Source organism: Lepidothrix coronata, unplaced genomic scaffold (genome assembly GCF_001604755.1).
Source record: "Lepidothrix coronata isolate B3197 unplaced genomic scaffold, Lepidothrix_coronata-1.0 Scaffold183, whole genome shotgun sequence".
In the NCBI taxonomy this organism is placed as follows: domain Eukaryota; kingdom Metazoa; phylum Chordata; class Aves; order Passeriformes; family Pipridae; genus Lepidothrix; species Lepidothrix coronata.
This window is the reverse complement of record NW_016690363.1, coordinates 1277785-1288111: the sequence shown is the minus strand read 5'-3', so window position 1 is coordinate 1288111 and position 10327 is coordinate 1277785. Positions and strand designations below refer to the sequence as shown.

General features: G+C 44.4%; 1 protein-coding gene across 3 annotated transcripts in view; it reads left to right on the top strand.

Moving 5' to 3' along the window:
* PTGFRN (prostaglandin F2 receptor inhibitor) overlaps window positions 1-10327 on the top strand; it is a 66736-nt gene that overhangs the window by 178 nt on the left and 56231 nt on the right. The gene's annotated exons all lie outside the window — the stretch shown is intronic.

The following is a 10327-nucleotide window of genomic DNA, read 5'->3' as shown; positions in this document are numbered from 1 at the left end:
TGGGTGGGTGCGCTGCTACCTTGGCCGCAGGTAGCGCGGGGGGTCCGGGCGGGGGCCGCCCGCCGAGTGCGGAGCCCGGCGGAGCCCGGCCGGGGCGCTGCCCTGCGCGGGGCCGGGCTGTACCGCCCGCCTGCCCGCCGGGCTGAGCCGGCCCCCGGCGCCGCAGCCCCCCCGGCCCCCGCTGCTCCCTCCGAGGGGTCGCTGCCCTTGGTGTCTCCCCGAAACTTTACGAGGCCTCCCCGCGGTGAGGATGGGGCGTGGAGGTGCTGCCCGGTGCGATTCGGGGTTCCCCCCGGGCAGCCGGGGTCCCGCGGCGGGGGGTAGCGTGGCCGTGTAGCTGTAGCGGCTCCTCCGCGACCCGGTGCGTGGGCTGCGGTCCCTCTGGGGGGGAAGCGGTGAAATTCCCCCTGGGATGGGTGAAGGGGCTCGCTTGAGGGCCGAGCGGGGGATTCTTCTCCTCCTGTCCCGGGAGGGGCCCCCGCGCCCTCCTCGGATTCTCCGGGCTCGGGTTCTCTGGTTCTTCCCGGCGCCCTCCCCGCTTGGCTCCCAGGGTTTGCTGCCTCTGCCGGGAAGTTCTCCCACTAGGAGATAGCGAGTGATTGTGTAGGTGATGGTTTGTGCCGCGTTCAGGTAATTGTGTAGCTGTCGTTGGTGTGACATGTGGCATTGTTCCTCACCGGTGTCAGGCAGCGTGCAGAAATAAAGACAGTAGCAGGCACTACGCAAAAGGGTGAGTGGTGGGGTTTTTTTACGCCCCCCCCAGTGTTATACTTTTTGCATCATTGATAACGCTGTTACAGAAGTAGCAGTGAGTTTAAGTAGAGAACCAGAAGATTGTTGGGGTTGGCTCTGGGCAGGCAGAGGTACCTCAGTGCTGGTGAGCAGGCATGCCCCCCAAATTACTATATGCAGTTCTTGATTCAGAGCACTTGACTAATTTCAGGTGGTAAGTGTGAGCCTCTTCCAGATTTCAGGTGGCAGGAGTAACTAATCAGTGCCCCAACCCCATGCTGCAACGTTCTTCTTTAAACAGAACTCTAATCACTGACTTAGTTTGTGCGTGTACTTTTGACTTTGCTATGACTAATTCTTTTTCTTTTTTTTTTTAAAGTCTGCCAGAGGTCTTTACTCATGGTTTGGCTGTTGAATCTTTCATAGCCAGGTCTGCAGAGCTGAGAGTTACAGTTGAAAAGTCAGCTTCCTAAACCTGGGCTCATCCCGGTCTTTCCTGAGGCTGCTTGCAGGCAATAGGGGCAGAGGTTCTCTGTCTGCAAGTCAAGATCCTACCAGACATAGGTGTCCACTGTGCTTTCTCTTACTTGCATCTGAGGTTAGTCATCTTGTTTATCTCTACAACGCAGGCATTCTGCCAGCTGAGGAAACAGTGAAGAAATGGAGAGCTCACCTTTAGTGTTTTTTGTTTAGAAACAGAAAGGGAATAAGATTTTTTTCGAGAGAATGATTTAGTAGGACAAGCGGAAAATCAAGACTCTCAGATGCTCAAGGTCATGCAGCAAAAAGTAAAAACTATTAAGGATGACGCACAACAGGAAAGTTGTTTCCTTCTTAATTCTAGATGAAATAGAACTTAAAATGGGCATGCACAAATGTATGGTCACTGTTCATGATCTGGTTTGTCTGTGTGTTCAGAGCTGCCTTTCAGGAATTGTTTCTTTTAGTAGTTGAAATGGTGCTTTTAAAATTGAAAGTGCTTTTGTGTGCAGAAAAAAAACATCTGAACTTTAGTCTTACTTGTGGTGTGTGCTATGATGTGGCTATCTTCTGATAAAATTACTTGGTGGCTTCTATGAGATATTCCAAATGTTAAGAGGTTGGGAAGGTGGTGTTTCTCTCATTCTGGATGGGAGAATTATACTTCTGTGAACCATTTCTAGCAGCTCTCTAATGGAGAGAGAGGCTGAGGCTTTTTGGTAACTAATGTGCTGCAAGTGCTGAGGAATTCTTGTGCAAGGGAGGTGGAGGGAAGGAGCTGAAGCATAGGAGAGTTCCCTTGCGAGTACTCAGACTTGATTGTTTTGTTCAGATGTTTACAAAATAATGCAGCAAAAGGATGCAAATGGCTGAAGTATTTGGCTATGGTAATTGAGAATGTTTTATCATCCTTTCTTCTTGATCCAGTACAGTTATAATCTGTTTGGTAAGGAGACTGTGTGTCCTGATGGTAAGGCTTTATCTAGTCTCCCTTTTCTTCCCTCCTCTGGTGTGGTTAGATCTTGAGAAGAGAGGGCAGCATGAGAGCATTTTGTGCTGCCATTGCCTCTGTTATGTGTGATTTCACTCTGCAGCCAACCTACCTAATTAACCTGTGAAATGCTCTGGAAACCAAAATATCTCTCCTAGGACAAGATAGCCAAAATGCAAAACAGGTATCTGGTGGTTACCAAGGCTCAGACTGTAAAGTAAACAACAAGCCTTCCAGCTCCTGAATTTTTTTTTCCCCTGGTTCTTGTTTGAGGTTCAAGGTAATAATTTCAGTGGATCTGAGAAAGACTGGTTTTTGTTTAAGTGCAATGGGGCATGAGGAGAGCAGGTACTCAGTAGATCCTGGGGGAGAACCACTGATAATGGGTTTCCTAGAGATGGCCTTTTTCTTACTACTTTTTAGACCTGTGTGGCACTTTCTGGCCACTATGATGAAAGTCAGTTCCAGCATGCCAGAACCCCAGGAGCCATGTGTTTGAATGAATAAGAGTTGCTTCCTGCATCTCCTATCTGAAATTATTTTTGTTTCTTTTCCTCAGAAGCTACAACAATTAGTCACTTGAATCAAGGTTTAATTCAAGCTTTGCAATAGAAAGCTTTTGGTAATTACTTTAAGTTATTGCGATCGTGCACTTCAAGGAGAAGTGTGCTTTAATCTTTTCCTGCATTTGCAGCTAAAGTGGAGGCATTAGAAAATGGGAGAGCCTCGAGGTCTAGGGCAGGGAGGCAATGTAAGGATGATTGCCCACAGAGTGTTCAAGGTATATTGGAGTGGAATCTGCTTCCTGTTCCCTTGCTGGTGCCTCTCACCTGCCGGTGAGCCCAGGGCTGGTGCTCGTGGCCTTTGCCTGCCTGCTGTTGGAAGAAGGAAGGCTCAGATCTTCACTGGTCCTCAGAGAAGGCACTGACAGCTAGACCTGCCTACCTCTGTTGTAACTTTAGTGGTGGTTAAAAAGGCTCCCAGAGGGGAAATACCAACAAGACTGTCCTGGTCTCAGCAGCTGCAGGGACTGCTGAGGCACTAGAAGCACGTAGTGAGCACTGGAACCGGGTTGGTGAGGCGCTGAAGGGCAGGTGGTGTTGCTGAGGAGGAAGCTCTTTCCCTGTGGTTTTGTCATGCTGATGTATTTTCTTAGTGTGTAGGCTGTGGGAATCAAAGGACTAACAGTGTAGTGAGTGTTTTTTCCTTTACATCCTGTGTTCTTTTGGGTTGACAAATGGCAGCTTAGTCACCTTTTCTGGCTCTCTTGTGTCTCTGCAGGTGCCTGTCTAGGGCTCCTTTTTAAGGAGTGTGGGTGCTTTTTCTGAAATTCTTCGACCTTGTTCTCCAGGTTTCTCGATGGCTACATTTCAACGTAGCAACAGCTTGCTCTCTTTAGGTAGCCTCTGTTGTATTTGGCTCTAATCCCTGAACTGAGGTATAAACCTGCCTGAACAAGATTTGAAGTAAGCAGTAGGGTCATTTAAAAATGCAGCTACATGCTTGAGCGTTCTTAAGAAATAATATATATCCACCTGTCTAGCTATATAAACAAACATTAAGGGACATTTGAGATTTCAGCCTTCTAGTAAATGTATTTGTTGATTTGTTTTTATGTGGTTGTTTTTGCTATTTTATAGTTGTTTATCTTTTCCCCCCCCCCAATCTCCACAATCCTTGTCAAACACTAACCTGCAAAACAGAAATGTGTATTTTTTTTTTGGTAGGGAAATGGTTACATATCTCAATAAGATGTTTTTAGAAAGTGAACGTTTCAGTTGTCTTGTTTTAGATGCCTTTCAGTGATATATTTTACTGTGTGTGGAGTTCTTTGTTTTAGAAGGGAGGGAAAGGGGAAAGGGGACACAGTGTCTGAAAATGCAAATTCTTTCTGTTTATGTGTGGAAGTCAATTGCTTGAAAGTTAAGTTGTAGAGAACTTGAGGAAAACAATAATAACATGAACTGGGTCAAAGTAGGGGTTAGGTCAGTGACTATAAAAGTCTCCAGTACTTTCAAAACAAAGATATTAGGTGGAGTATAAAGGAAGACTGTATATTGTAATGCAGATAAAAATATCTGTTTAATACTTTGCTTTTGACTTTTGTTGGAGATGATGCAGTTACTTATCAGGCCCCTGGTAGATGTTCTTATTTCTTAGATCTGTGGTAGTAAATGATAAAGTCAGTTTTGTAGAGACCTGTGAGGTGAAATTGTCTCGGCATACCAATGTTTCCATTTCCGTCCAAGAATAAGCAGTTTTATGCATGACCCTACTTCCTAACCTGAATAAGGTATCGCAAAACTGGATATTGAACAAGCCAGGAAGAGATTGCAGCATAAGCAGGTTTGGGGTTGTTAGAATCTCCTGCCATAAAGAAGGAATGAGCTTGTATCAATGAGATACTAAGTTCTCCATCTCGCCATTTTTTTTTTCTAGTTGACTCTTTAGAAAACCTCAAATTGTAGCTTTCTTCCAAGATTTGAACACCTGCTGAGAAGAGGCTTTAAAATAATGAGATAAAGTTTTAATACACTTTATGCATTATGTTTTGCAAGGGGCAAAGGTAGAAAATCAGTTTCAGAACAAACTGCATTTGGGATAGGATGAACTGAAAAATAGCTGCTCAGATGCCAAAAGATAATGTCTTTCCACATCATCAGCATATCTAAAATAAGATAAGAAGCAAGACAGAGGTTATGGAACTTAGTTTCTTGGCTTTTTGAGTTTCATATCAGAAACTGTCTTGTTCATTTACATGTAAGCTTTCATAATTGTAAAGCATGACTGATTTTTTCTAAATGAAGTCTGTGACAAAAGAAAAAAGGATAACCTTTTTTTTTTTCTCCACTGAAGCTGGAAGAGGTTTCAAAGCTGGGTTTCCAGTGGAAACTGTAATCAACTTTGAGCATAATCAGAATGCTGTAGTTAAAGTGAGCTATATGGAAGGTAGAACCGGTGTTACTAAATGCCTTTGTTGAGTCTTGTGAAGTTCTAAAGCCATATGGTGATGCTTTTAGATTTGAGTTGATGTAATTGCCATGGGGACTGCTTGAAACTTGAGGCAGTGCTGCAGTCGATGCTCCTTTTCATTACACTGGATGAGGCAAGTTGCTGGGAAAGTCTTACGTGACAGGGTCTGAGGAAGCAGCCTGGGGAACAGTGTCTTTTGTATGCAGCAGTGGCAAAATACTGCTGCAGAAATATGAAGAATTGCTGAAGCAAGCTGAAGTGTTTGACTAGTGATAATCTCTGTGGCCAGATGGAATTTGCATGGATGCTCTAAAGGGTCTGAACTGTTAGCTGAGCTATCGGAGGAAGAGGTAAGAAAGACACACAATCCTGGACAGGATTTCCTTTAAAAAGGAATCTGAGGGTGGTTTTTGGAATTAAATGACTTGTGAACTTCAGGAATGAGAACTAATTAAAGACTGGAGCTCCCAGGCAAGCTGTCACAGCTGCTGATAGGCAGGGCTGCCAGCAATGCCTGTAGTATATCTGCTTGTTACTCTTTGTTATGAGTGCCATCTCTTAAATTGTTTATTATTCTGCAAGGCTTTAGGCATTCATGCTGAAATTTTCTTGGCTGGATGTCTACCACAGGTTGACTATTTTTTTTCCCCAGGAAACACCACCCACCTCCCCCTTCCCTTAAAAAGTGCCAGTATTTCCTATAGTTACACTTGGGGAGGGGGCAGGGAGAAGTTTGGGTTTTTTTTCCTTTTCTTTTTGATTCTTGCATGTTCTAGTCTTTTCTTTCTCCTCACTCTTGAACCAATAGTAATCTCAGCTGTGAAGCTGAGAAGTTCTAGCCCCTCCATGGTTTAGAACAAGAACTGGAAATTTGGCTGGAGAGTTAACTTTGCATCAAGAAATGTGGCTTTTGCTGTTCTTAGGAAAATGTCCAAATTTGGCCACATTGTAAGACTTGGAAAAGCATCAGTTTGTAAAAGCTTAGTAGGGAATTAGTCTCAAGTCCCTGGAGAAAGCATTCTGTCATTGTTTTTAAGGTGTCAAAGGATTACAGCTGTAATTGGGGGCAGAGAAATGGAACCCTTCTTTTTATTCCAATTTGAGATTTCTGTAAATGTGTCTGAAGTGCTTTTCTTTTTTTGCTTCTGTTCTTTTTTCTCTCTCTTTTGCCAAATTGCCCAGTGTTGGAGAGATGTGCTGGTCTGTGTGGATCACTGATCGTAGCTGCTGTGAGAGTCTGCTGCTTGTAGCACACAAAGTATATGTATATATATATAATCTTTCTTACGTGTAGCTTTTAAAAAAAATCAATGTAAACTTTGTGTGGCTTTTAACTTTTGTTCTCTGCCTTCTCTCAGGCTTTCTTTCCCAGGTATCCGTCATTGTCTTTCACTTCACACTGGCTGTAAAACAACTCCTGCTGCTACAGTTGCTCTTATGGCACTCTTCCTTTAACAGGCTTGATTAGTCTGGACTTGCCTTTCTGCCGACTTTCTTAAAGACGTGCTTTAGCTGTGCTGCTTAGTGCTTGCTTCATGACTGCGATTTGCATGCTCTTTGAGTCGCTCTTTTCTTGCCATATCAGTAGCCATGAAAAAGAGTTTGCTGGAACCATCGCTGGGGGTCGTGTTGGTTAGCAAGGGTCCAGCTCTGACAAAAACTGGCTCTGCTTAGGTTTGCCGGTCTTAAAAACAGTAATTGCCAATGTAAAGGACTTTTTGTTTCCGTGCGTGTTCCACTGTTAGCTCCAACTGCGGAGATTTAGCGTCTCCTTTCAGTCGGTCTTTGATGCAATGTGGCTGTGGGGAATCTTTGAGCAGGCTGTAACGCATTGTTCTCCTACGCGCATTAAAATGATTGTTGCAAGAGAGGCATCCGTGGGGACCTCTGCCAGCTTCTTATTGATGTGTGCAGTTTCATCTATTGACACACTACCCTTCATTATTACACACTGAATCCTATGGCAGTGGAATTTGCTATTAAATCTGCCCTGCAAAAGGGAATTGGCAGGAGCTGCTCTAAAAGCAGCGTGACCCCTGCGTTTGCAAAGAATAGCTTCTAAATATGAAACAGATGCTGAACTAATAGAGGATGCTTCCTAAATTTTCAGGGTACCAAACATAATAATTTTGAGCAAAAATTCAGAATTTGCTTGATTTGTGAATGATCATTTAAGTTTCAATACCCCTTTTCTTCCCTCCAAAATGTGTTTCTAATCAGTACCTGTATCTGTGCTTGAATGCAGCGAGTAATACTGAGGTGAAAATAGGGAATTGTTTGTTAATGGAAACTGTTAGAATAAGCAGTGAGGTGTTAGTCTTTCTGTCTGCACTCTAATCCTCTTCCCAGTGCTAGGGGGTGGCAGAGGTGGTGTATTTCCTTTGCCTGTTGCCATTGCCACAAACAATTTTGTGCTTTCAGAGCACCACCCTTAATTTTTACCAGGATGTTATGACATCCACCATCCCTGAAAAGAATCTTATGTTCTTCAGAAGCCCAGTGACACAGTTGTATTGGGAGGTGATGTCAGTGGATGGAATTTATGCCTGTGTAAAGAGCCTTTATGTTATATATCCACTGTTCATGTTCACACACACTTCATATGGAGATCTAAATTAATGCAGAGTAAGAAGCCTGTTGCATCAACCTTGTTCCCTTTGATCTCAGGGTTTGGTTCTAGACAAGGCACGCTGTACCTTTTGGCATAGAGAGCTTAAGTGCTTGGAGCAGGCTTTATGGGTGAGAAAATGAAGAGCATGAGAGCTTATCAGAGCTAAAATCACTCTGTGATTGTCTGGAGGTGGAAGGTAGCGAGGTAAGCCTGGGTCTTTCATGTCTATCACAAAGCAGGGCTGTCACCAAAGCTATTGAGTAAGCCATGGTTGCTGGCTACTGTATTGATAGGCACCTGTCAATAGTTGCAAAGCTGCTGATGTCCCTGGGTTTGTGGGTTTATTTATTTATTAAAAAAAAAAAACGTTGAGAAAATAACATATATAGCCAGGGGTCAATGGGCACAGAACTGTGGCTGTTGCTGTAAGTTAGAGGTGGGGGAAGGAAGGTGAGGAGAGATTACTGGAGCACAACACACTTCCCAGAGAGAAAGGAAAGTGGGGGGAATAGCTTGTTTAAACTGGAAGAATTAGTTAAAAGTGTGTCTGTGTGAGATGGTGATGCTGGGGCAGTTATCCCCACAAAACAGCCTTGGTAAAAAGCCACAGGTATCTTAAAGCTCTGCAAGCAGAGCTTGACATACCCTAGTTTTCTAAGCAAAGTTTTCTGCTCACCACTGGCAGGTAAATGGAATATCTAATTGTAGGCTCCTGCAGAGTTAAAACAAGGACTGAAGTGTGATGTGTGTGGCTGCAGGGTATGCTGTGGCATCTGAGTTGATGCTGGTGTCTGCCTTTTAACTCTGAAAGGGAGGGGTGAGGGGGGAGCTGCAATAACTCTGTGAATAGAGTTACTGGGTGGGGATGGCCTTCCAAAATAGCCAAAGAACAAATGAGACTTCAGATGGTACCCTGGTTCCTGCTTGTGACCAGAGGCTGCAGGGCGTGTGCCTGTTCCAGACTTTGCCCTATAAACCTATAAGGATCAACGGAGATAGGCCAAAGCTACTTAGAAAGTAGCTGTTAGAGTTAATTTTGAAGTATTTTTCGCTGACCCTCCTCTTGATGTGAGCAGTCAGCTTTTAGTTTGATTTTTCTTCCTGTCTGAAGCAGTAGAGAGACACCTCCTTCTGCATCTGGGCAAGGGCTGGTGACCTACAGATGGATTTAGGGCAGGTGCACAGAACCCTTCTGTACTCAGACTTGTAAGGTAGATCCTTTCCTTACTTTAACAATTCCTACCCAGAATAAGAAACTAGTCCCCTTCTGTGGACTTTGATGGCATGTGCATGTTCCATAAAAGTCATGTGCTGGCTTCTCCTGTGTTTTTTCTTCTTTTGTCTCACTTCTGGTGCCTTGGGATGAGAACTGGCTTTGCATATGTAGGTTTGACCGAAGTCCAGCATGAATTCTGTTCTCACATGAGTGGCAGTCTGGGGTCAGCACTAATCCTCCAGTGTCAGGGCTGCCTTGTTGCTGTGGGATTTCGCTTGCAGTCCCAAGTGGGACTTTGGTCAAGTGACTGTGTTCCAAGTACACAGTTGTTTCTTGGAATCAAAGCTCTGCAACTGAGGTTTGCACCTCAGAGGAGTCTGGTAACAGGAGACATCCTGGGACTGCCCCTTGTGCTGAAACAATGCATTCAGAGAAGCTGTTTGCTGGGCAGGTGATCAGTCATGGAGCTACAGGAGAAGCCTTGAAGAGCAGTTTGTGCATGGGGGTGCGAAGGTTTGGAAGTTTTGGCAGGGAGGAAGCAAGGGCCCAAGCTGCAGATTCTGTAAATGGCATAGTGATGAAAAGCACTTTGTGCTGATGACTTTTTCATCTTGTTCTGGTGGCATAAGGTTTTTTTTGACCTTGGGTGCGTAGGAGGGAGGGTAAAAAAAAAAAAATCACACCTGGGGTACCTGAGTGTGAGGAGAAGGGTCCATAGGCTTAAGGAATATCTAGCAGTGACACATGCTGAATCCAGCCTTGTGTCTGTCTCTCTGTCTGTCTATCTATCTATCTATCTATCTATCTTTTGCTGGGCTTGTGTAAAATGAATTACTGGTTTTGCTTCAGTTCAGTGAATCTGCTGGCCTGAGTAAAATAGCAGCAGGTCTGAGTGGCATTCTAGTCCACAAGGGTGCCCTCCAAACGAGGCTGAGTGAGCTTGGTACCCTGTGTTTTACATAAAACAGCTGGATGTGTTGGCTGTGGCTGACAGATGCACGTGGAGGCTGTCAAGGGGACAGTCTGCCCTGTTTTTGGCTGTTTTGTTTGCATGAGTGAGTGAAGAACTTTGGCCTTCAAAGTTATGAGATGCTTCTGAGATGCTTCTCAGTACTACATAACATCACCGCTTCCTTCTGCATTTCCCCAGCTATTGCTGTTTGAACGTGCATTATAAATGTGAAAGGCTCGTGAATTGGTGATTACTTTCAATATATACAGCAAAGGAGATTTTTAACTTGTGGTAGTTAATGCCCCACCTTTAAGACCTCTTGTGCAGTCCTGGATGCATGTCACCAGATTATGAGAGGAAACGGCCTGATGA